Below are 27,472 nucleotides of genomic sequence, written 5' to 3' on the forward strand. Positions count from 1 at the left end.
CCGGCTGTTTGAAGCGTGCTGCACCACAACATGGCAGAGTGCCTTGTGCAAAGGTGCTGAAACATCAGGGGTAACCTGGCTCTCTTACTACCCACTCTCAAGTAACTCATCCCATCCTGGGAGACCTGACCCATTCCGCAGAACAAACAGGAATCCCTTCCAAGGGTAGTGCCTCAATAACCAAGACATCTCCCACTAGGTTCCATCTTGAAAAGCTCCCACCATGTTTCAAAACTTATATTGGCACATGAACACTTCAGGGACAGACCATATTTAAACTGTGGCAAGATCCAGGTTAAACACACACACACACACACAAGTACAATTAGCCTGTGCTGAAAATCAAGTCTAAGTTTCTTGGCGGCTTTGGAATTCTCACCACATTAGGCAGCATATCTCCTTTCTCAAGGCCCAGTGTATGCCTCAGCTTCTTCCTTCATTAGTACCCAGACTACATCCATCCCACACTAACTTCAGAATATGCTGTATTGCATTCGTTCTTTTCTTCTCTTTTTGTTTTTTTGTTTTGTTTTGCTTTGTTTTGCCTAATTATTTACTCTCTCATTGCTTGAAATTTTGCCCTTCAGAATTTCTATCTCCCTCAAGGTCCACCCCAAGTACACCTCATCTGCAGTGCTGTCTACTAGGACATGAAATGTTTGTGCCTTATCAAGAGGACTGGTCTACAGCTCTATGTGACCAGCACCTTGCATGTTGGCACTTAAAATTATTTCTTGTTTTATGACCCAGCGACATTATTTCTTTCATAGATTTTCTTTGTCCCTCCAGCTTAAGACTTTGGAGAATTTAGGAAGACATCAATTAGTTCATCCTGTGTATTGTTTTCCTCAAACTTTAACTTAAGCTCATTGTCCCACCAATTTCGTTTTTTTGTTCTTCTCTCCTCATCTCCAAGTGTGCTGAACACAACCTCCCCTCCAGGAGTTTAAGTCAGGCTCTCAGCCTCTGCACTCTGACCTTTGCATATCTGTCATCCTTGTAGATGCCAGACCCTCCTAAGCCTCTGACCTCTTTGGTCCCCCAGCTGTTAGCGGTGGGCCCTTGTCTCTACCTCACGCAACTCAGTACTGAACATTGACATCCAAACATCAGAAATTCTTCTCTGTCCTCCTGCACACTCTCACTCCTTCCTTGCCTCCATCCCACCTGGACAGCAGCTCCTCTTCACTGTCTCCTGTCCCCAGCTTTATTAAGATCCTCATTTATTCTGAGATGACTGTTGCCTCCATACTCCTCTGTATATATCAAAGCCATCTCCAGTACAGCCCTATTCAGCTAAATGTCACTCTGATCTTCCTAGACATCACACATACTTTTCCCTGAAACTCCTGATGGTTCATTTTGCCCAGGGATCAAGTCTGTCCTTAGCAAAGCAATCAATGTTAGAGCGATACAACCTAAGTCTTCATTTTCAATCATTTTCCTACTCAAACCCACCCAGAAGTGCAGCCTTCTCTTCTCCATTTCAATATTCATACCTTTCCTTCTGTCTGAAATAATTTTCTTCTACAAACATTAAAACTCTCTCCCCTCCCTCAAGACCATCTTGAATACTGTCCCTCTCATAAAATTAAGCTCAATCGCTCCAGCTATTGCTGAAGTTATCTGTGTCTCCCTAATGTTTGTATCTGCAATTCATTTGCTTACTTGATATTTATTAACATCTACTATGTGTCCAGAACTTTGACATACATTATATTACTTAACCCTCTTTTTAACTTTATGAAGTAAGTGTTGCTATTCTTGTTTTAAAAAATAAAAAAATAGAAGCCTGGTATCACAGACATGGGAAGGCATAGAACCAGTTTCGACATTGTCTCCAACACTTCTAGCATCAGCCCAGAGTTGATTCTGAATTAGTAGAATATGCTTTGCACTGAGGATGGAAGACAGGGAGAGAGAGAGAGAAGGGAAGGAAGGAGGGAAGGAGGGAGGGAAGGAAGGAGGAAAGCAGACCCAAATGCCTCTTTTGCCCTTTTAGATGGTAGGATTGTCAAACTCAGGAACCCTGCTTTGTTCTCCTTTGAATTCTTTATTACAAATCTGTCATAGAAGAGATACTTAATAAATGTTGGGTTCCTGGAACTGTACATACAGTTTAGAATTTTGCATATGCAAAACCTTAATGGAAACGAACATAGAAGATGTCACTTCATCCATTCCTTTGCTTGCTCCAGTACAACTTTCTGGTCCTAGCCTTCTCTTTTGTGTCACCCCAATCCGTCTATACCCACTGTTTTTAAGATGCTAGTGACTTTTTAAGCTTCATTCTTTGTTTCTGTCCTTTTCTTAGAATATTCTCTTGGAGATGGTAGTCACCCAAGAGGGCTGAACGTCTTTTTAGACTACAGATTTGCTAGGAAAAAGTGAAGGAAAGGAAAGTGTATTAACCTTATGGTGAGTCTAGCTTGGGTTAGGCCGTACTGTAATGCGCTTTCATGGAGAGGGAATTTCATTCTCCTGTTGTTACCTGCAGGAGTCTTACAGCAAATGCAATGTTATCTCCCAGGAATGCATTGCCTTGTGTGGGCATAACCACAGCATTTACAAGACAGCTTGGCACAGATAGAGCCTCTTGCTGGTCTCAGAAGGGGGAACAGTGAGAACTAATCATCAATGTCAATGAGACCAGCATAGGAAGGATTTGAAATTGGGACTAGAAGGCCAGGGAGGGGAAATAGAGCATTCGCCACAGGTCTATTATTTAGTGGGCTAACAAGATTGTTTGAAGGGCTATCATAGTGGATAAATCCACTCTGCCTATGATACTAGGTACATACCACTTCATATCCTGGCTGTTCTACTTCTGATCCATCTTCCCGCTAAAGGCCTAAGAAAAGCAGCAAGAGAAAGCCCACAGCTTGGGCCCACACTTCCCATGTAGAAGACCTAGAAAAAGTTCATAGCTCCTGGCTTCACCCTGGCCCAGCCTCCAATCATTGTGGCCATTTTAGGAGTAAATCAGAGGACTGAAGATCTCTCTGTCTCTCCTTCTTTAACTCTGACTTTAAGAAACAAAACGATTGGTTGAGCCCTCTCCTCTCCCATGGGCTATGGAGATCTGCCCTTTACAAAGGGCTGTGATTGCATAAAGAGTCCAGCAACCTCCCACTGGGATGTAGGCTCCATCTGAAGCACCATTGGCGTTTACCCATTCCTGAACAGGTCAGAGGGAAATCCCTTCCTTTGGACTCTGGCTTTTTGTCATGCTAGACAGAAAATGTTTTTAAAACTGTCACTTGGAGCTGCAGATTTGACACTCCTGCCTGAACAGGGAGTAGAAGTTGGGGATATGAAACATTAGGCAAGGGGATTGCAATGGAGTTTTCAGTAGATATTACATGATCCTATGTAGAATTGGACTCTGACTTCTAAATTGTTCTCTAAATTAATCTGTAAATGGATTCTACAACTGAAATATGGTAGGGATTCTGGACAGAGAATCAGGAAGAGAGAAAAGAATTGCTGCATTATAGGAAAATGAAGCTAGCTCCAAGAATAAGGGGAAATATGCAAACTCAATTACCCTCAAGCCAGCCAAGAGATCCACAACCTAGAAGGAAAATGACCAGAGTGGAGAGGGATCCCAGGAATGTTCTGTCACACTTGCATCCATATCAGGGTTCTCCTTCTTCAGAGTTTGGAAGGATCCTGGATTCAGATGTCCCACAGTTCAGCCTGAGGTCCAGAAACATCCAACATGAAATAGCAGCAAGTAATAGAAGAGGGTGTATCTTTAAGACCGAGTTGTGCCATCCATACTAAATCTGTGGGGTGTATTCATCTGACTGCTGGACTCCCTCAGCCACCATTTTCAGGTACAGGCAGCCCAGGAGGAAAAAACTGACTTAATTCAGAGGCCAAATTCTTCCCTCAGATCTATGCATGTAATGTATGCAGGGAGCAGATTGGAACGCTTTTGATGTTGCTAATCTGAACTGACAGTCTGTTTGCTAGCTCCAGAGGAGGATGCCTTCCAATTCTCTCTCTGTGTGTGTGTGTGTGTGTGTGTGTGTGTGTGTGTGTGTATGTGTGTTTCAGTCAGTCTCAACAGCCTCCTTTCCAAAAGCAAAGCAGGACCTGAGGATAGCTATGGACAGAGTGTCCCAAGCCAATCTCCACTTTGCAAATGACAAGAGCTCTCAGGGACCACTCAGCTGCTAAAGGCAAGTGACAGACTCAGAAAGCCGTAGAGTTCCTGTGCCTTATTTCTATAGCAGAGTGCAGGGGAAAATAAGATAATACTGGCTTGGGAAGGTGGGAGATTAATTGTCTTTGCCGGGCACGTTCATTTCCTATTCATTGTCACAGCACTGATCATAATGAAGTTATTTAGTATTCATGCAGATGTCACATCAAGTTCCCCCATAGATGTTTTACTGTAATTTAGCATAAGTTAATGGATATCTATATTAAAGTGTTCCCAATTAAGCAAGTGGCCTTTCTATTCTACAGGCCAGATTGGATTGGATGGCCATGAAGTGTAAGCAAACTAAGCCTCCTCAGATCCCAGCCGCAGAGGTCAAACCTGAAATGAGTTTAGCTCCTTCTTGTGTCTATTTCACAAGAATCCTGGTGGCTCAAAAATAACTTTGTAATTGACTGATCCAGACAGATGACTTGGAAAGTGGATGATTGATGGGACCAATATATTTGAACAAAATCAACACCAGGGAGAATACTAATTGCACAAGTCAAGTCTGCTAGCAGAGTGGATCCAAGAGCAGCCAGGATTAGCCGATTCCATCTCCCACATGCAGAGCCCTGAGACTTCTCAGCAAATGTCCTGGGACACAATTGGTGGTTGTTTAGCAGCTGCCTTCTGAACTCTCCTGGATTAGAAGCTACCACTTTGGAAATGGTTTATTGAACTCAGAGGAGGATACTTTCAAAGGCTTAAGGGAGTGGGTTCTATTAAAAAAAAATACAAACAACTTTTAAATGAGGTTTGGTCAAGCAAAGAAACTTTTCTTCTTTTATGTTCATCCAAAAGGAGAAAACGAAAAGAACCAGGAAATTCAAATAGAAGCACAAACAGCTGCCTAGAGCTTCATTGGCGATAGGACTGATTCAGTCAATACATACGGTTTCTTTTTTTTAAATGTTATCAAAAGGTCAGAGCCAGTGGCCTTTGAAGGCAAATCTCATCTGACTAGTGGCCCTCCAGAGCTTAAGTTGCAGACCCGTCAGCTCAGAAATGTTTCTCTTGAGTGGGCTTTGGAGCGACTGGGGGCTGGCCAAGTCATGAAGAAACTGCAGGTTTGGGTAACACAGTCCAGGATACTGAGGGACACGGGCAGGACAAGCAGACTCCTCTTCTGTCACTCACGAATCTTAATGTATCTAACCAAAAGTCATTAACACTGCACTGTCCAAATCCTGGGAGGGAAAGTAGTAAGAAAAGTTCACAAAGACTAGAAGAGCAGATGGATGGGTTACCAATACCCACACCCTGAGTCTTCTGTCAAGGGGCTCTCCGGAGCACAGGTGCTGGATGCATCAGTCACCACCTGGCTCTTTAAGATGGAAGTTCCCCCTACAGCAACAACCTGCTCACCAAGATTCCTACATGAAGTGAATTCCATGGGCAGGAACTAGAAAAGGGAAGGATGGCAAGTGGCCAGAGGCTAGCCTTGTGCTGGACAGGAATCATGCCAGCTGCTGTGGGGATATGATGTGGGTCAGGAGAGGGTACAGTCGTGTTAGCGATAGCATCTGGAGCACGCAGAAAGTGAGAAGTGACAAGAGGGTGGCTGCAACATGATTCACTAACGCTGCTACTGCTAATTACTGAATTCTTCTAGTCACTCTGAAATCAGCCCATATGGAGATCAAAACTCAGCACACCAGTGAAGAAATTCTGTTCTCTACCCCCAAAAATAGGTTTAAAAAAACCTGCTTTAGGTTTTCCAGAATATAATGAGCAGACAAGGCTGACAGAGTAGGGGATGAGGGCTGAGTCATCTTGGAGGGGAGGCAACTCCCACCCTACCCTCCACCCTCCCCCTGGGCAGACAGACCCAGGGCAGGAGGAGTACAGAGAGAAAGAAGGAAGCAGGTTGCCCAGCTGAAAGGGGATACTCTCCCAGGTACTTCCCAGGACACTACTTTGTGTCCCTCAGTAACTCCATGGGCATCACTCTCAGTTACTAATGAGGACACAGATCTATGACATTGAGCAGATTGCCTAAGGTCACACAGCAAGTGGCTGAACCAGGATTCAAATTTCAGCCTGGACCATCTGGACTCCCCACTACTATTATTCCTGTACCCTGCAGGGCTCTGAGGAGACACAAAGGGTTCTATGCAGACCATCAGGCCATGAACTAAAAACAGCAACAAAGCAAGGGTCCCAAGCCTGGCGTGGGTGGGCTGCACAAAAGCCAAGGCTCTAATGTAAGAATCCAAGCAATGGATCTGGAAAGAAAAATGGGTTCTGTCATAACAGCCCCACATGAAGGCAGAGCTCCCATATGCCCAATGGCTTCGTGCCCTTTGTCATCAGGATTAATTCCAGGATTTGGACATTCCTAAAGCCCTCTAGAGAGAACCAAAAGGGAGAAGGAAGAAGACACACATTCCTAAGGCACCTATCATTCCTCACATGCAACTCACCCATCTCCTTATTTCACCATCCTAGCTCTTTGAAATCACTATTTTCTCTCTATCATAAGCAAAGAGAAATATCTCAAGAACAAAAACAATAAGGGTCCATACTGAATGATTTCTCAATGCACCTTGCCTTGGGTGTACCCTGAGTGTCACAATTCTAAGCAAAATGCTAATGCTATGATCAGTCCCATGTTCACAAATCGGGAAGATGAAATTCAGAGTTTTCAGTGCATTTTCAAAAGTCTTAAAAATAATACACATAAATGAAAGACTTCACCATACAGACTTTAAATGGAGGAAATTTGAGTCTTACAGGAGTCATATCCCAACCTTTGCTTCCATTCTTCCACTCTCTGCTGGTCCTTCTTGTGATTTAAAAACTATCAACTTCACCTGCTTCATACTTTTTTCCCATTGAGGAAGTCTTGAAGAAGGGCAGGGTTTCTTCAATTTGGGCCACACTGTACTCTTAGCAAGAAATGTTTATACCCATCACCTGATAAGGCCTTCAAACAAACTCCCAAATGTTTACACCCCTATTTTGTAGGCCAGGAAGCAGCAGTCCCAACAGGTTTGATGACTCTACCTAGTATCCAGTTGATATCAAATCCATGACTCAGGTTCAAGTTTATCTGACTGATGACCCAAGGTCTCTGGTCATTCTGGTTCAGCACAGGTGCTCATGGTCGGTGGTGCAGGCCAACCTCTTTCACTCCACTAGTCTCCTCCTCCAGGGCACTGGTTATTATTCAGCCTCCTAAATTACTCTCCCAAGGTTCAGGAGCCGCCCATCCAGACTATCCCTTTTACTGAGGAAGCTCCTTCTTGTAATGTAACCCCCAAGTCTAACTTTGGTATATACCATTCACCTACCTGGGGTGGGGAGAGAGAAAGTGAGAAATGGAAATTTGATTGGGACCAGGATGGGAATACCTTTGCCCCTGAGAGGAGCACCTGATTGTCCAAATACTGGACTGAGAACAAGAAGAAGGGGCTTTCAGGTGATGCACCTGCTGTGTCTATCTGTAGGTCCAGCTGTTTGGCCAACTTCTTTGCAGATCCTTTACTAAAGGTTCAGGACCCTTTATTGAAGACCCAGCTTGCTGAGCAGAAGAGTCAAAGGAAAATAAATTGTTTTTAAAAGGAACAGCATTACTCCTGATCTAGGAGAAGTTTAGGGATAAGTAGGTCCCAGAAATGGGAATTGCTCTCACATCCTCCCTGAGTGGATCAAGAACAGTTCAGAACTCATACGGTACAGTACTGACCTCCTTTTCAGGCTACGCATACTCTTTTCCCATTGCTTCCCCCATTGCTCCCCATTGCTTCCCAGTACATTGAGCCCCTTGAGAACCCAAGGAAGTAGTGAGGCACATTGGGAAGGTCCCCATCATGGGCCACCAGGAAGGCATCAACTTGTAGCCCAGAGCTGAGAGTGATCTCTTCAGGAAATCTGATTCCTTGCTGAACAGCAAACAAGTGGTACTGGCTGAGTAAAAGTATAGTGTGAGGAGGGATTTATAAAAGTAACATGTGTTCCACCCAGTCCTCTCCCTGCCACCTGTGCCCAGGGCAACAGTAACCAAAGGGATCTGATTGCATTTAAAGCTTTCCTGAGAAAAAGGGCAAACCTTAAGCCCTGGACGGGGAAATGCAAGAGTTAGGCCTCATCGCCACCTTAAAGCTCTCCAAACCCCTCCATCTCTCAGGGTCCTTCCTCTAGACTCCACAGAGAGTTGTTCTTCCCTTTCCCTTATAGCTGAAGCTCCCAAGCCCACATACTACTTCACTTTGATTAGGTCCAAAAATACCCTGGGCACCAGGAGAGAAGGCAGATGTTCACTCTAGGTCTGACAACTATGGTACTGTTGTGTGAACTGCTTCTAGAGTCAAGACTCCTGGCTGTGTTGCTTGGCATCTATGTAAGGCAGGGGACATTTGATTACTGTGAAAATCACCTGGAGTAATTCATGTAAAGTGCATTATCACGGCATCTGACACAAACTGGTTGCTCAGTTGAAGGTACCTGCTGTTACCACTTGGGGAACATACAGTTTGTATTTTTAAAAAACAACTTTGAGATCCACATCTATTTTTTCATACAACACTTTTCCATAAACTTTTTGAAGACCTGTCATATGTGTGGGTCTTGAAAATTCTTTACATCTAAATAAACTTCTCTTTTAATTCCATTTGCCATGATTCCTTCTCTAGACAACACACATGTTCTGTATGTAAATTAGCCTTTGATACTGGATCACCCCAGTAAAGGAGACTACTTCCCCCTCAGCTGGATTTTGGTGAGAGCCAATTCAAGTCACCAAACCATACCTCCAGAACAAGAAGGAGGGGCTCATCCATGTGGAATACACTGTTCTTTATAAATGCAAAAGGAGGCAAAACATGGAATCCAAACAAGGACACTACAGCAGGAACATGGCCAAATCATTCGAAACAAAATCACTGTCCTTTCCATGTCTACCCTGTAGAGAACTGTCAGCACCCAGTTCTGCCTGAATAAACACATTTTCTGGCTCAGAAACATACACTAATAGATGACGACAAAGGAAGATAAAATAGTGCTAAAATCCATCCTAATAGCTAAAGGGTAACTTAAAAAAAAAAGATTTAGACTCAAAGTGCTGGGTATGGGGAGATAAGGACTGATGGCAAGTCCTCGGGACACAAACCCAAACATCAGTCCTTACACTAGTGGCCAGTAAGTGTTGAGCAGACATGTAGGGAGAAGAGGGTGGGAGGAGGCAGGCAAGTAGGGACAGGGAGCTGTCCATGGTTCTGACAGCAGCTGCCTGTAGCTTCACTGCCCAGAGCACCTGGGAGCAGAAATAAGGGCCTGGAAACAGAAGTGAGAGAAATTCAAAGTAAGGAAACACAAAAACTCCTGTCTTTGGCACAATAACCCCTGTCTCATGCTGTCCCAGAAACTGCCAGAACAATGCGTCCAGGTTAGATTATACCTATTGTGAGCACACATCTACACTTAGGGGTATCTTGTCCCTGCATGACCAGATCAGGGACTTGGAGAAGCAGAAGGTAAAGGAGCCAACAGGAAAAGGAGTTTAAGCAGCTGTTTGAGCCCCCACACTACCACCAGCAGCAGGTTGACTGGGGAATCAGAAAAGCTGCTCACCCACAGTCCTTGGCACTCATTGTCCCTTCCTTCCTTGGATGGCTCTGGAGGACAGTGGCTGAGGAAGAGCAGAGACAGGAAAGTGAGTGCTCAGTGCTGGGAGTAGGGAGAGGGGAGGGCAAGAAGGTAATCTGTGTTATTGCCAATGTGTCAGTCACAATTACTCACTAGCGAGAAAAGTAATAAAGTTACATTATTCACACATTACGTGGAACAAGCTATTCAATGCTGCTTTCCTCTGAGCCAAATATTGTGATAATTTTAGAGATCATAACTTAATTGAACAATGAATTAATAATCTCATGTGTGGACATTTTTCCTTTTTATGTGTCTGAACCAAAAAGCCCAAGGTTTTCTTCCCATTCTCTGGGCCACACAGTAGTCAGTCAGTGAAGCAAAACCTACACGCATGCTTCCCGTGAGGGAGAGACCACACAGGCAACTCTTTCTGTGTCTAGCGATTCTTTAGTTCAGAATATGAGCCCTGGTGAGGGAAACCCATCAGCCATTGTTTTGTACCACCGGTTCTCAAAGTGCGTGGTCCTCAGAAGAGCAACCTCGGCCTCACCTGGGAACTCATGAGAAATGCAGATTCTCAGGTCCCATCCAGTCTTCCTAATTTGAAAACACTAGAAGCAGGACCCAGCAATCTGAAAGACAGTCTCCCAGAGGGTACTGATGCCAAATAAAATCTGAGCATCACCACTTGGTATAGTCTAGAGGTAGCCTGGCATCCAACAGGTAGGGAGCTCAGAGAGTCTGAGAAGCCATCCCTTCCTACCACCTGGCTCCAAATCAGAAAGCAATGATGAGAAGAGCAGAATTTGACACCCAGATCATGGCATCAGGAGTCAGAGATCCAAGTTTGTATTTTGTTGGGTCTTCCTTTTTTTTTTTTTTTTTAATAAATGTCCCACTTAGAACACATTCATGGCCTCACTAAGCCTGTTCATCTGCAAAATAAGGACAACAATTCCAGGCTCTTTGCAAAATTGTTGTGGGGATAAAATGAGATAATGGATTTGAAAGTGCTTTGAAAACTACAAAGTGCTAACAAAAGTAGGGGATTGTTATTATGTCAATACAGGAGAAGACTGTGACAGCCTGCCACTACTCCATTCTGCCTCAGATGCAAATCATCTCAGAACCGGTTCTGCCTGCACTTGCCCTCTCCTTCAGAGTCTTCTTTCCTTATTTCCATCTCTTTCTCATACACACAGCCACCATAAGCTGGAGAAAGATGGACCCTTCTCAGGACTTTCTAATTTTATATGTGAATCACTAAAGATGCCTATAAATAACTAACTACATGGTGCAAGGGTTTAAACTCTGGGTGCTAGTTCTTCCAACACTGGCTCCAACATTTCCCAGCTGTGTGACTCTCGACAAGCCCCATAATCACTCTTTAACTCAGTTTCCTCATGTGCAAAATGGTAACCACAATAGAGTATTCCTGCTAGAATTCCATGAGGCCGAAATCAGATGATGTTTACAAAATTCAGTTAGCTCAAGGCTGTTCAATTAATGGTGGAATGAATGAATGAATATTGACCGATGACACAGACAACTGAGTGAAGTTCAAGTGGCTGCTGTGTCATTATGTGTGAGAGGGTGGGACTGGCTCTTGGTACAGAGGACTCTGGGCAAAGAAGAAAACTGATGTGTTGGGGGTATCAGGGCTAGAAGAAACCACCTGTCTCTGCAGTTGGCCAGGGCCCTGAGGGTGAAGCTGGGTGGAAGGAGGGAAACAGCATAGAACCTGTGGAGGAGTAGCCAGGCACACAGTGCAGTGGCTCAGTGCCAGTCCAAGAGGGATGCTCTTTAGACTCATGCATCCCTCAGGAGACCCTTACTTTGAATGGCAGTACTAATGGGAGTCCAGTACCATGCAGGATTGAAAACACCAACCAAAATACCAAGCAGACGGTCCAATCAGGAGTGAAAAACAAGCTCCCTCATTAAGAGTAGAGAATACTTCTAAAAGTTTGGAAACTTGGAATAAGACATAAGCAGGAAGTAATTACCCTGCTAGACCAAGATCAGAAACCCTAATTAGGAAGCAGCTCCAGAACAGCATGAAAATAAATAAGGGTAAGAGTAAGCCTGGAAGTCTGGGTAGCAGGCTCTTTTTCAATGGTGTTTCTCCCAGCCCAAGGTCAAGGTCTATCTAGCTCATTTTTTCCTTGAAAAACAGGTCTTCATAAAAAGCAGGGATTAGATAGTCATAGGGTCAGGGAACAAAGGAGGGAGATATTCCCATTAGTTGCTAGAGTGTCTGCTTCACAACTTTGCTAAATACTGTTTCACAAGAACATGCTTGTGAAATCCAGGTGAAGTTATTCAGCTCAGTGACTTAAGCTACAGAGTGAGACAAGCACAATAGTCCAGGAGAGGAAGGAGCCCCCACTGCTGCTCATTCCACTCTGCACACAGGGAGGGCTGCTGGTTCACTCTATGCGGACCTCTGAATAAGCCCAAGAACTAACACAGGTTCCGGGGAGGCAAACTCATTTATCATTTCTCCCAACTCAACACATCCATGTGGAAACAGGGACCTTACCATCCACAAGACAATACTGGGCTTCCAAGGAGTCTCCTGAAGCCAACAGGACCCTCTCTGATCACATTCCTAGAAGAGAACAGGTGGCTTTATCTGGGCCTCTGGGTCCTAGCAGAAAATACACAACACAATCAAATCAAGTCATGTGGGGAGTGTTTCATTGTGGGACTGTGTAAAAAGTTGTGTTCAGGGAGTAACAGTACAGTACCCTGGGCTGGAAGAATGACAGCTCCCACTGTACCACCCACCAAGTACAAGGGGCTATAGGGATGTAGGAAGGATAAATAACAGAACCAGGGAGTTCCTTCCAGAGAAACAGCAGAGACACAACCAAACTTAAAATGATCCCACAGAGAAAGAGCTATGGAAGTAAACAGTTCAACCTTTTCCACCTAATACCTTGTCAGGGCTTCCTCACTAGCCATGACCAATGTAAAGCAAAGACTTCTCCTGATGGAATCTATGCAGCTTAGGTTCCCTGATGCAGCACAGAGGGACATGGATCTGGAGAAGCAAACTCAGTCATCCATGGGGAATGTTGTGCAAAGACCTCTCACAGCTGCCTTGGCGTCCCACTCCATGGGGCCACTTGGAAAGGAAAGTAACATGAGAGGCCCAAGGAACACCCCTTTGGCCCACATGTCTCTCAGCTGGTCCCCCAGCCTTCACCACAGGAAGCTCATGTGGCTGGCAGCTGCCACTCATCATGAGCCCTCATAGAACCCCACTGTGCTTCCTGGGGTTTGGACATCTGCTTGGCATGAGAAGCACAGTACTGATCCGCCTCCATCTGCATGTGACACCTCCTGTCAAACCAACCCCCAGGATGTGCCCAGGCTAAAGAGGCCCTGGGTCACCAGGGAACAGTGTGTTTAGGGAAATAGAAGGCACACTTTTTGTGCACAAGCCTGTCCAGAAGTAAGACCTAAACATCCTTGAGGGTGGAAGGAAGTAGAAAATTTAAAAGACAGAACCATTTTAATGAAAATCCTCAGTCAGCATTTTATGATCTGTTAGTCCCAGCCCCCTTGATTCAGATGTGCCCTTTAACTATTCATTATCAAAAATTTACAAATTGTATGGGTTTGGCATCTCCACTGGGCTGGAAATTTCCACCTCCTTGCTGCTGCCAGAGGCTTCCACAACCTCTGCAACTGCTCAGAATTCACCCAGCACAAACCCTGTACAGGAGGAGCAGGCCTGGAGGGGACTGGTTCCATGTAGAAGTCTGGACTTCAGGAAATCTAACTGATATGGAGAAATGGGAAGACAGATAGGAGTGCACATTAGAACTCGGGCAGAGAGAATGGCAACCAAGCATCCACTGTCTGCTGAAACAAAGAGGAAACAGATATGCACTGCCCCCAAGATAAACAAGAGTTTGACTCAGGAGAAGGCTCATGAAATGCTGACCATAGGACAAGTTACAGGAAGAAAGTAGGAGGCCATGAGTCATAGCTGTGAAAGCTAGGAGAGGGAGGTATACTGCTTTTGCTGCTCAACGAATGACACTTGCCAACTGCCAATGGGATGCTCACAAAGTTGAGACATGTGCTCCAAATCTAGCTCTTGGAGATGGAGATGGGGTTCTATCATGTCTAGTCAGTCACAACCTCAGATAGTGCCTACCCACCCCCATCAGGGATGGTCTCTCAGAGTAGGGGTGGACTATGAGCAAAAGTAGGGACCAGAGAACATGGCTTGGCACAATGAGTGATGGGCAGTGTGTGAAGGATGCAGGTGGAAAACCTAAGACAAGAGGAGGAAGAACAGACCTAGTCTTGCCTGAGCAAAGAATTCCTCCTGATATCCCCCAGTCAGAGAGGCCCTGGTCTCAGTTCTATAGTACTTAGAGATTTTTATCACTTAGAAGAGTAACAGGCCATTTTCTCATTCAATCTAGTCAACAAGCCTCAGAGTTGAGTTGAGATGGGATCACGCTTACTGTCTATGAGGACATGGAATCTAGTAAGGTGGTTGCAGAAGATAAGAAAATGGTCTCCTGACTCCTGGGCTGCTTCCAGCCATCCTGAACTTCATGCTAATCTCTAGCTGCAGCAAAGTGGAAAAGGCCTAAGGCACTCCGAGTTGAGATCTTAACCTCTGTTGTGAGTGCTTTCTGCGCATCTGACATCACTCTAATCCTGCCAGCACCCCCCACAAGGAACAGTCTTTTCCTTCCTCCTACCAATTCCATCTCCGTTCTCTCAAGCTAATGAGGCAGCAGGCCCCATGCAGGGTCCCAGTGACAGCTGCTCAGAGCATGTTTACTGAAGCCAACTGCTGGACCTGACAAGACGTGTTAATTACGAGATGATGTAGCATGGTGGGACATGTCGGCCGCGTGGCAACCCAACTGGCTGTGTCAGTCCCTATGGAGCCAGGGACACTTCCATGACACTCTTAATTAAGGAAAAGCTTATCCCATTGCCAGGTGACAACCTCAGATTTGGTGAAGACAGTGCCATTCTTTGTCCCAACAAGGGCCATCCTAAAGTGTATCCTAGGCATAAAATTTGGCTATAGGATTGCCCTTAGCAATATCAGCACAATAACCAGGCTTCACCATGGCTCTCAAGAACCTTCACAGACTGGCTCCATTCTGTTTCTCAAAACACATTTCCCCCAGCATCCCAAGCATCACACACAACCTACACTAAACAGGCCTGTTCATACTTCTGTGCCATGCTCCTTCCATTCCTCAGCCTGAAATTCACCTTCTCCTCCTCATGTTGAGTACATGAAGTAAGAGTTTCTGCTCAGAGGCTGCCTTATGAAAGCTGAGCCTCATTCCCCTTCATGCAAATGGACATGTGCATGCACACACATACACGTAAGGATTCAAAATTGTGATTGCTTTTTATCAATAGATCAGTGTGTACCAGGTCAGCAGAATCCAGGGCCGATTGTTAAAATACTGAAGCACTTTCAGACTGGCTTGTCAATAGTCACTATTAAGCTCCTTCATCCAATCTACATCTCTACTTGTCCCAAATATTCCTCCAAGACCCTCAGTAGTACCCAGCAACTAGCAAGGATCACACAGGGGATCCCATCACTCTGCCAAACCTTGTGGCTTGTGTGCATTGTCATTGGACTGTGTTCATGCCCTGCCAGTCACTGAATATTTGAATGTCAGTGTTGCTCACCATTCTGACTCCAACAAAGTCCAAAGAACCATTTTCTCCATTAAAACATCAGACTCGGTTTCTCAAGTGGGTGCCTGGCTACACAGACATTCAGAGCCACTATTTTCTAGGGGCATGAAGGTTAACACACAGCCAGCTTTGCAGATCACTTCCCTCCCCAACATCCTCACCGTGCAGCTGAGGAGAGGCACTTCTAGAATGACATTAGAAGCATGCATCTCATAGGGCCAACATGATAGCTCCTACACCAATGCATTTCAAATTCCACAATCCAAGCAGATAGAGTGCACCTGCTGTGTGCAAACAAGTGAACTACCAAAGTTTAAAAGGCACATCCTTGATCACAGAAACTCGAATTCCAATGGAAGGGACAGACAGGAAAACGAGTGAATACAGTACAAGAAAAGACCATCACATCTAAAAGGAAATCAAGGATGCGCAGTGTTCTGTGTGATGCTCTTCCCAGGAGAGGCAGGGGAAGAGATCCCAGGGACAGAAAGCAGAACTGGCTCTTGAAGGTCAGGCAGCAAACCCAGAGAATCCCCTGTACAAAACAGGCAGAGAATAAAAGGGCATGGGACTTCTACAGTGTTCAGCTTGCTGGGAACAGGAGAGATCAGCACAGCACTGCAGGCCAGGGGCTGAGTCTGTGAGTTTAACCCGTCAGCAGAGAGAGGGTGATGGAGGTCTTCATGCTAGCAAGTGACAAGATCGGATTTGTCTTGTAGCAAGATAATGTGAGTAGCAGCATGGAGAATGAATTGGAATGTAGGAAAGATTGGACAGCCTGCAGAATTTGACTGAAATGGGATTTGCTTGAGAGTAATTGATTCCTTACAATTACCAACCCTAAGATTTTTACGGAGCCCTTTTAGAAGGAAAAAGCACTTGTTTCAGGCCATAAATTTCAAATGGTTTCCAGAACTGCTATCCAAAGGTGATGGAGAACAGACCTAGAGGAGAAATCCTGAAGATCTGGAATCGAGCCTAGTCTCTGAACACCCTGCTATGTGGCCTTGAACGTGTCACTTAACCTTTCTGAAAGCACTGAAATCAAGCATTGACATGGCCAAGTGCTCCAATCCAGCAGGGCACAGGCTGGGAGCTGCTAGGGTTAGAGTGGATCCGCTGCCTCACCATCAGACTTGTATAGTATCCATATCATTCTCTACAACATGGTGAGCCAGACCCTGCAGGGTCCAGAAGGGTCCCATGGTAGGAGGTGGAGTTGGCCTTACTTCCTGCTGATCAATGACTTTTATGATGAGTGACTAGGGGATGCTGTTGATGGTTACCACACCCCCCTCTCCAATTCCAACCATTCTCAGCTTGGTAGCTCTTGAGAAAGCACAAACCCAAGGCCTGGGTTGTTACCCTAGGGCCCCTTTCAGCAGCCCCACCCTTGAAGGCTGGCCTCAAGTCAAGCATCTTGAGGTTGCCCTGCATTACATCATGACAGATGTTATTGATGCTTGGGAATTACTCAGCCCTTTGAAAAATCACAGCCACAATATCTGTCTCCATTAACATCCATGGCGGCACTTCAGTGAATCAATAGGATACTTAATGCTGAATTACACAACGTGCCCAGGCAGCCTGCTTCTGCCGAGCTTAATCTGTCAGGTGGATAACCTGGGAGAGTTCCCGCTCTAAAGGCACTCAGAAGGGGAAGGGGAGACTAGGCTGGCTTTTCACCTGGGCATAAATATATGTGTTCATCTACTAGAAAGGAACTAGTAATTCTTGCTCTTTCAATTATAACTGCATTTTAAGCACCTGATGGCGCTTTCCTCATCTTACTACTCTAAGTGATTTATGCTTCATGTTTCTAAGACAGACCCTGGGTTTAGGGGGATTTTTTTCCTAGTGGAAATCAGTGAAAAGAATAATTTATTTAGGGAAAGAACAGATGATCCCAGTTGTACAAACTTATCCCATGCTCTAACCTTCCCATTGCTCATCCCTGCTTTCCCATCTAGGTGTCCTGGTGCGCCATTTCTATTGATTTGACCCCAAATGCCATTTTCATTGTTAGTGGCCTGACCTGTGCTCCAGCGATCTCAAAGCACTAACTCAGCATCCATCACCAGCCTGGATGGTCCCTCCCAGACCACAGCTGCTGTAGGGCAAGCAGAGAGCTGCTCTTGGGCCTTCCTCATCTGAGCTACTGTGCCTTGCATTCTAACTAGTGCCAACATTATTTGGTGAATTCAGAGAACTACTCACTATCGCTTTATCTGTGGGATAAAATGCCTACTGGACAGCCCCTTCTGAACCAGGGGATGAGTAAAACATTCACTGTTACTGTTGGGTTCAGCAGAGGGTTCCAACACAAGGAAAGCAAATTTTTCAGCTGGTTTGTTCACTTTCTTCAGTATCAGATTTTCAACATTTGTCTTTGTTTGCTGCATTAATATTTGTTCATTGACTCTCTGCTCACCTCTCTCAGGTTGTTCTGTTGTTTTAAGAAAGCAGAAGGGGTATCCCTGCACGTAGTCTGGCCCTGAGTGCAGGAACCCCATCTCCCTCCTGGCATGCCCTTCCCACCTTCCAACTGGCCCACTCTTTCCTGCTGTCCACTTTCATCACTCAGCACTCACACAGATGCTTTTCTGGTCATTGCAGTGGCTATAAAATCGCATCAGCCCATCAAGGAGACAACATCATAGATACCCACACAGTCCCTTCTTTCAAAGAACTTGGGATCCAAGTGAAAGAGTAATGAGCTGACAAGAGCATGTGGAGGGGACACTTAGACAACGGGGAGGGTTACGAGGGCTCCCTCTATCCACACGTTCATCAGCCAGCTTGAGATCACTTGCCACTCAGAAGGTTGATCCTCAGGGACTTATCTCCGAGGTGCTCCTTCCCCATGACATGCTGGCAAATCTTCCAGTCAACATAGGTGTGCTTAAGAGAGGGAGAAAAGCTTTCCATTGTGGGTTGTGGCTGTGTCACTGTAGATAAATGATTGCCTATTTCTGCTTTCTTATCTCAAAAAGACAGGCAAAGGTTACTGGGAAAATTAAATGGGGGCAATTAGGGAGTAGTGCTTTGTCAATGATAAATATGATATACATATGTAATTAGGAAGGAACCTTGGATGCTTGGAGTCAGGATTCAAGGATTTGAATTCTGGAGCCCCCAATCACTAGCTGTGTGTGTCACCTTGGGCAAAATATTTAACCTAGCATTGCGTCAGTATCTCCATTGTAAAATGGAATTGATGTATGTGCTTGATAAGATCCATTCTAAGAATGAAAAGAACTAATGTAGAATGCTGTAGTTGCCACTATAAAAATGCAGTCAACACTTAAAAACTATAGCTCTTGTAGTTATTTCTTTTTCAGGATCTGAGCTCCAGATAGTCAAGTGTCCAGTGGTACAGAAGTACATTTAGGGCATGCAGACAGGAGGAGGAGGCACCATCTTGCTGTAGTTCTAGAAACCCTTGGTTACCATGGGGAGGGGTTGTCAACAGCTGCTCTTTTTTCACTTGGATTAGCTGCAGCTTCGCTCGTAAGCAAGAAGCACCCTGACACTCCTTCCTCCAGACCCTCAAGACCTTTGTCCAGAGAATTGAAATGCAAGTCCAACTTTCAACATAACATATCACTGTTTTCAACAACATTCAGAAGGCACCTTGAAAAACCATGAAACACCACCTAGGGAACCTGGTAGTTGAGCCACCATAATCCATGTTAGAGTACTGGGCTTGGTTTCCAGCCCAGGTCTGCCTGCTGACTCCGGCTTCCCATCGGTGACAGCTCAAGGAATTGAGACCTTGCTGCCCATATGGGAGAACTACATTGAGTTGCTGCCTCTTGGCTTTGGTTCTGCCCTGTGCAGTCCATCTGGGGCATTTGGAGAACAAGCCAGCAAATGGAGAATCTCTCATCTTTCTACCTCTCAAATAGATAAATTGTAAAAGAATAAAATAAAGACATATTACTCAAAGATACAATAATTTTCTCCAAGAACACCAACTCCTCCACTGGCTGGTTTTGCAAATGAGCAATTCTTGCATGCCAAGTATTTTGTGGATGCAATGTGAGCCATGCTTCCCAAGACAGGTAAGCAACCACAGCAGAAGAGTGGCCTCAATGTAATCCCAGAGACTCCTCCCACCTGTAAAGAAGCTCCACTCCCACCACCACCCAGCACATCCTCCCTACACCTCAACTGTCCAGAAATAAAACAAGTCACCCAAACCATCATGTTTCTTCCTCCACTGGTCCCCTCTCAGCACTGCAGAATTGACTATTTTTTCATCCATGTTGGACAGGTTCATTATCTTCAGAAGGTCTGAGAACCCTCACAATGTATCTGAGTTTATATAGCACATTAAGACAGAATTTAGTGTAGAGCAGTAAAACAAATCTAAAAATACAAGGTAATACAGTAAAAATCAATAGGGATTATTAGGAGCAAAGTGTTCTATCTGAGGCAATAAAGCCTTGGAAATGCAAGAAAACAATGTTCTTGTAAAACCATAATAAATGACTATTATTTAATCACTTGGTAAATAACTTGGTGTTTTGATGGGTTTTACAGTTTCCTGATATTAAAAAAAAAAGGTACATTTAGGATTCATCCAAGATAGTTCTTATAAAGAATGTATCCGAAAGTGGTATCATTTTGACAGTTTGTGCTTTTAAACCACAGTATATTATTTTCTACATGGATCTACTTGTTAAGCCTCTTACATGCTTTTAAGATATCATGGGCCCAGCACGACAGCCTAGCGGCTAAAGTCCTTGCTTTATGTACACTGGGATCCTATACAGGCACCGGTTCTAATCCCGGTGGTCCCGCTTCCCATCCAGCTCCTTGTTTGTGACCTGGGAAAACAGTCGAGGATGGCCCAAAGCTTTGGGACCCTGCATCCACATGGGCAACCTGGAAGAAGCTCTTGCTCCTGGCTTTGGACCATCAACTCTAGCCACTGGGGAGTGAATCATCAGATGGAGGATTTTCCTCTCTGTCTCTCCTCCTCTCTGTATATCTGACTCCTCCAATAAAAATAAATAAATCTTAAAAACAAAGATATCACCTGCTACTAGGCTATCACTTTGCAAATTCTCAAGACTTGGAACACATAAATTTATATTATTCAAGGGTCCCTTGTGACAGCTTAATGGCTGAATCCTTGCCTTACAACTGCAGGATCCCATATGAGTGCCAGTTGCTGTCCCAGCTGCTCTACTTCCCATCCAGCTCCCTGCTTGTGGCCTGGGAAAACAGCAGAGGAGGTCCCAAAAACTTGGGATCCTGCACCTGTGTGGGAGATCCTGAGGAAGCACCTGGCTCCTGGCTACCTAGCTTCTGACTGACTTAGCTCTGGCCATTGCAGCCACTGAGGAGTGAAAAAGCAGACAATAGATCTTTCTCTCTATATCTCCTTCTCTCTGAATATCTGTCTTTCCAATAAAGAATAAAATCTTTTTAAAAAAAAATTTATATTATTCCAACCCTTCTCCTATTTTCCAAGACAGATAAAGACTTGAAAATTCTAGAGGATCTTGTTTTCCTTAAAATTTATTTATTTGTTTGTTTGTTTAAAAGACAGAGTTAGAGGAAGGAGAGGCAGAGACAGAAAAAGAGAGAGAGAAAAATCTTCTGTCTGCTGGTTCATTCCTCAGATGACCACAAAAACTAGGACTGGGCCAAGTAGAAATCAGAACCTTCCTCCAGGTCTCCCATGTAGGTGCAAAGTCCCAAGTGTCTGGGCCATCCTCTGCTACCTTCCCAAGCACATTAGCAGGGAGCTGGATCTAAAGCGGAACACCTAGAACGTTAGCCAGCACCCCTGTGTTACATAGCACCAGCCCTGATGAGCTAGATTTTGCTAACTTTTTTTCTTTTAGCAGGGTACTAATTGCAAAACATCCAAATGCTGGTTTGGAAAATAGGAAGCCATTTTGCTTGAAGTTCTCATCACCTATTTAAATAACCCAAATCAAAGGGGGTCCTCTCCACCCCCACTCTCAGAGCAGTTCTGAATAGTCAAATGAGGATTAATCTCTTGATTTAAGTAGCTACATCTTAGCAGTAATTAACACGTACATCAAAACCTTTTTTTTCCCTTTGATATGATATGGTACTGGAATTTAAACCCTGATGAAGGTGCCAAAATTAACTGCAATGGGAAATGAATAATAATTCTCTGAAGTGACTCTGTCCTGCGCCTCAGCTCCCAGGCAAACTGCTCTCCAGGCCTGTGCCCTGCTTTAATGAAGTCTGCCCAGGGAACACAGAGGCCAGTTCCAAAGCTCTGAGTCCACTGCAAAGGCATGCCAAGGAAAGCGCTCTAGCACTATACCCACTTCTCCTGTTCTCATCCAGCCAGATTGGGTACACCAGTCTCTGTTCTGAGAAGAAAGAACAAGTCTTGCCTGACTTACAATGATTTATAAGAGGCTACAGAATATATGTAAAGTGGGATATGACGAAGGAAGAAGAAATCAAGCAACAGCAAAGGGATTTGAAGTAGGCAGGAAGAAAATGAACATGAAGCTAGAGAGGAAACTGCTAGTAGCTTGTGTAGGATCAAAATGCCTTGGCTCCATGTCCCAGGGCAGTGACTTTGAAAGGTGAGGTTCTGTTTGAGACTTTCATGAGTCTGCATTTTCCTAGAAATGTATGCACAATACAGACATGCACACACCATTTCTCTCTCTCTCTCTCATTCTCTTTCTCACACGCACACACACACACACACACACACACACACACACACTATTGTGTTGGCAGCAGAAGGGGTTCACTATTCTCTAGGCCCAAGAGCCCCACACTGAGAACTCCTACTGAGGCTCTTCTTTCCTGGATCTCAGGGTGAACAAAGGCATGTTTGATGGTGGATGATGCATTTTAATAAGATAGGCAAACAAGAGATCAGATAATGAAGAATAACTAAGATGGTGGGTCTAGAATCCACCTTGGACCTGAACTCCAAAGATCAATTGAAAGAATGAAGGAGGTTAAAAATAACTAAAAGGAAGCTTGATAAGCCAATTTTAAAAATCTGAAGAGGGGAGGAAGTGGCCTTGTTCTTCAATTCACTTAGCTTTCAGTGCAAGGGTCCCTGTTAAAAGAATCATGTTTGACCAGTAGAAGGGAAAATTGGCTCACCAACAGTTACAGTGCCTCCTGCTATCTAGTCTCCACATGGCAACCTTTTAAAAATATGAATCAGATTATGTCACTTTCCCATTCAAACCACGCTGACGGCATCCCACCACATTCCGGAGAAGCTCCAAAGCCCTCCCTGTGGCAGGTGGGCCCTGCACCATCTGGCTTCCGGCCTCCTCCCTGAGTACTTCTCCTCCCTTCCTCTCCTAGCTGGTGGTACTCCCGGCTGTTCGCCTCATTTAGTGTGCCAGTCCTAGTCTCTCCTCCCAGCCTAGTTGTTTCCTGTTTCCTCTGCCTTAAATGCCCTCCCCCTCAGTCTGTGGAAGATGCTGTCCTCCTGTCCTTTAGTTCTCATCCAATTGCTGCCAGTTTAGCATTTCGCCTACTTGTTAAGTGGATATGGGCTCCACACCCAAGTATTCCTGCAGCTGTGTTCCACATCTTCAGGATGTCCACCATCACCTCAAACTCCTGCGTATTTACTTCCTTTGTTTTCTAGCGCTTGTTTCTCCAACTAGAAATTGAGATCCGTGAGAGCCAGGCTCTTGTTTGGGTTTTTAGCTTCTAGAATAGTGTTTGACACATTGTAGACATTTATTAAATATTCCTTAGGTGAACAAATGAAAGATCAAACAGTGGAACTGCTGCCCTGTGGAGCAATTAAGGAGTCTTCCATCAATAGAGGTGGGTTAATCAAATCACAAGCCTATCTCAGGAATGCTCTAGGAAGGCTTTTTGCATTAAATAGGTAAGGTGAGCTGAACTCTGGTTCTCTGTTTTGAGATTTGCATATTCATAGCCTCATATCAAGGAGTAGAAAGAGCACTCCGCTTCTACCATCTTACAGCCGTGGGTTCAACGCTGAGTTTTATACATGGTGCTTCAAAAAGTCTATGGAAAAGGGAATTAAAAGATAGGTTAACTGAGGTGTAAGACCTTTTAAACCCATGCATAGTTTTTTTTTTATACATTTTCCACAAACTTTTTGAAGACCATTGCTGTACACAGATTTACTTTTACACCAAAATGATCTTTTCATTCTATTTTCCACGTGCTTTTTGAAAGACTCTCTGGACAAGTCCATGAACCCCTCCAGACCTCAGTTTTGTCATCTGAGAAAATGGGAATGAAATCAGCATATCTTGTTAAGTTGCAAGGCAAGCTCCTAGTGTGAAGATGATGCGTGTAATGGGCCTCCCACAGAGCAGTACCTTACAGAGACCCGACACATGACAGTTACACGCTCTTCATTTGCTCACCCCCACCAACCTTTGATTTAAAAAAAAAAAAAAGAAAGGCGATTTGCTAGCAATCTTTAAGCAAAAAGACTAATGAGGAAGTGGTTTTCTATTTCTCCACAGAAAACAGTTTGCATCTTCAAAGTCTTTTCAAAACTAAGTGTATATTCTATAAGTGGAAATCAAAATGAGTGTCCAGTGTCCAGCTTTGAATTTCACTTTCCCCACAGCCTGGGTAGAGCCCTGAACTTCTCTGAAGTGGATCTAGTGATCCTCATCTCTCCCTAACGCGGTAGTTCTAGCAAGGGAGGGGTCACGTGTCTATGCAGGCTGTCGTCTCATTTCCTGGGCACGCCCACCCAATGTATTTATTCAGTTACAGGAACACCTTTCCAACTTCCAACAATCTGTTGGGTGGGTAGGGTCATCAGCCTCATCCGAGCCAGGCAGGAGGACCTCCAGGACCTGAGGTGGCCCCCACCCCACCAGAATTCACTAAGCCCCTTAGCAAAGCTCTGTGTGCCTAGCATCCTCCCAAGCGGCCCCGCCTGATGGCAAATTGGAATTCAGTGTGATATAAGGACAGGAACACAAGTTTGTGAGTCACGTTAGTTAAGACTCACTCGTTGGTTGTCTCTAATTTAATCTCCAAGGCACCTGTGAGGGGGCTCACATTTAGCCCAGCAGTTAGGACGCCTACGTCCCGTAGGAAAATACCAAGGTTCCCCCGCCACGTCTGGCTCCTGACTTTAGCTTCCCATCGATGCAGACCCTGTGAGGCAGTAGTCATGGTTCAAGGACTAGGTGCCTGCCACCGCTGTGGGAGATCTGGATTGAGTTCCTCGCTCGCAGCTTTAACACATGTCCAGCTCCAGCTGGAATGAACTAGTAGAGATGGTGTGTGTGTGTGTGTCCCTCTGTCTCTCACATAAATATAAAATGTAAAAGTCTAGGAGTGTCAATTTTCCCATCTATAAAATGGAAATCCTATAACCTAGTCCATATGATCATTATGAGCAACAAATGGGGAATAAGCTTTAAGTACCTGATTTGCAAATGTCTGCTCCTTTCTCTGGCCTGCCCAGTCCAATACAGCCCACTATTGCCCACTACTGCCAAGCCCTTGGGCCCCGCACAACCATCTGGGGTTTTCTGGGCCATCTCTTTGCCTACCCAGTCTAGCAGGAGAATGCTCAAACTCATTGTGCCTGACTTAATTCCCTCTTTCAGGTTAAGGTTTCATTAGGGCCATGATTATGAAGAATGGCACATACTTTCAAGCAGCATACTCCACTGTAAAGGAATCACCACAGCCTAACTTGCTCATTCCCTTATTCCTTTTCCTAGCCCTAACCACCCATTGTAGCCCCCTCTCCCATCCATCTTCCCCAGCTACCCTAATTGGCAAGGCCATCTCAGTAATGTTATTTCTGAGCCTTGAGCTATGCCATCAGTTTGATGAAAGCTTTCCTATGAGCACCCACAACTTCCCCAACCACATCCAACCCTCTGCTGTGTGCTTGGAGAAGAGTGGCAACATGGTCACTGAGCCTGTGTGGAGTAGACAGAGGCACTAACGTGGTGTTTCATGGCCACACAGTCACATCCCCTCACAGGCACACACATGTACAGATACACACATGCAGGACTTCTCTTTCCATCCTGTCTTATCACAAGAGGCATGCAAAGGTGTCTGCTTCCCAGTCATGTGACCTTGAAGGCTGAATGAGACATCCAAGCAGGTGGCAGAGGAGACCACATACCCATCACCTACAGATGACCACACCTGCCATAGAGCAGTACCACCTGAGAACCAGTTAGGCTGCACCTCTGCATCAGGTTAACACCTTGCTGGTGCCTGGGGTAAGAGGCTGATGGGACAGTGATTAGGGGACCTACGACTTAAAAGAATATACTTTTCCTCCAGTTTCATAGTCATCTGGAGCTAGATGCCATGCAAATCAATGCTCTCTTCAATCTGAGTGACTCCAGGGCTGAGGGGGTCTTTTGTCTTCTTGTATAGCCCAGCCAGGGTCCAGATAGGTGTGGAAGTACAGTGGTTGAGGACATAGGTTTTTGAGTCAGGTGGGCCCAGGTTCAACCCCAGTCTCTGGTACTTGCCAGCTGTGATTTTTTTTTTCACATTGTTCAATCTCCCTGAGCTCCAGCTCCCTTAACTGCAGAGTGCAGCAATAAATTCAGATACCTTCTGTAGCAAGGAAAGAGTTAAAAGAGGAAAGGCAATAAGAGACCTTTGCATAGCGGGTATTAATGACAGTCATTAATAACCATAGAAACGATAAACATGCCTTGCAAGTGTGTCCAGAACTGGATAAGGTGCTGAGAAGGCAGATTTGAGAGATCTGATCTCCATGTAGAGAAGATGGTCATCAAAGCAGGTGCTAAGAGGTATGCCCAGGAAACAGCCCAGCTTCATGTTACAGTGCTGCTTCCTTGCCAAGCTCTGTAATCGGCCTCCCTGACTCTCTACCCACTGGAGCATCGGAAGTCACTCCAATCCCTCTTGCACATGACAGCCTTTCAGCCTCTTAAAGACGGCAATCATGTCCCCCTCGGTCCCCTCTTTTCTGGGCTAAACAGCTCCAGCTCCACTTGAAAAATAATAAGCCTGCCTTATCTCTCTACATGCCTTTCTCCAAGGAACAAAAGCTATTTTACCAGCTCCAGCTCATCTGTCTTCTCAGCGCCGTGGGCCCACAAAGAAGAAATGATGTACCTGCCCCAATCCAGGCTTGATATTGAGAGAAATTCAATTCCATTCAGAGTCTCCCCAGACTTCCCCCATTGAGACACCTCAACCCCCACAAGCTGCAGGTTTGTGGTCCACCAGTCTGCAAACAGCTCTCTCAAACCTGGCCTTGTGAGAGATCACTGCTCAGCTCATAGGGCTGGGTGACCATAAATCCAGAAGAACACTTGAAATCAGGTGGCCAGGGGTGCTCAGCTCTGACATCCTAACTGAGTCACCTGAACCACGTTTAATAAAGACACCATCGCAAGTCCTAACTTCATAGGTCAAGAGGCCTGGCCATCAACATGGCTCTCAAGTCTCTCCAAGGTGGTCTCACACACAGCCAGGAATCAAACCAATCCACCTCCATTCACTTCCTTTCACACCTGAGAAAACAGCCCCCAAGAATAGACATGATTTGGCCAAGGCCACAAAGTTACTTAGAGGGAAAACAGGATTAGCACTCTTGTCTTCAGACTTCCAATATAGTCCAATTTTCACCGCACTGACTGGAAATCAGCATTCTGACTTCAAATCGGAATCTAAGGTACATGCTGCTAATACCACAAGGAACCCGACAGATACTAATTCTAACTCCAACTTGTAAGTTCCACCATGTTAACCCCCTCCTCTTCTCTCTAGTCCTCCCGTCTGTACTCTGTCTTAAAACGCAGTGTCAAAATGCCAGCCACAAAAGGAGACTTCTATTCAGTTTCCAGCCAAAAGAATTACACAGAAAAGAACCTCATCGTAAATCAAAAGGCAAAAGCAATTCTTAAAACCAAATTAAGGTGCTGGGCATTCAGCAATGCCTCTTTAGAAATCAAACTTGTCAAGTTCAGTCCCCAGCTAGATAAA

General features: G+C 45.0%; 1 protein-coding gene across 2 annotated transcripts in view; it reads left to right on the top strand.

Annotated features, from left to right (window-relative positions):
• The window catches only part of KIRREL3 (kirre like nephrin family adhesion molecule 3), a 538,030-nt gene that overhangs the window by 348,734 nt on the left and 161,824 nt on the right, over window positions 1-27,472 (top strand). The gene's annotated exons all lie outside the window — the stretch shown is intronic.

The sequence above is a fragment of the Ochotona curzoniae genome, unplaced genomic scaffold (genome assembly GCF_017591425.1).
Source record: "Ochotona curzoniae isolate NIBS_2020 unplaced genomic scaffold, NIBS_Ocur_1.0 contig_832, whole genome shotgun sequence".
In the NCBI taxonomy this organism is placed as follows: domain Eukaryota; kingdom Metazoa; phylum Chordata; class Mammalia; order Lagomorpha; family Ochotonidae; genus Ochotona; species Ochotona curzoniae.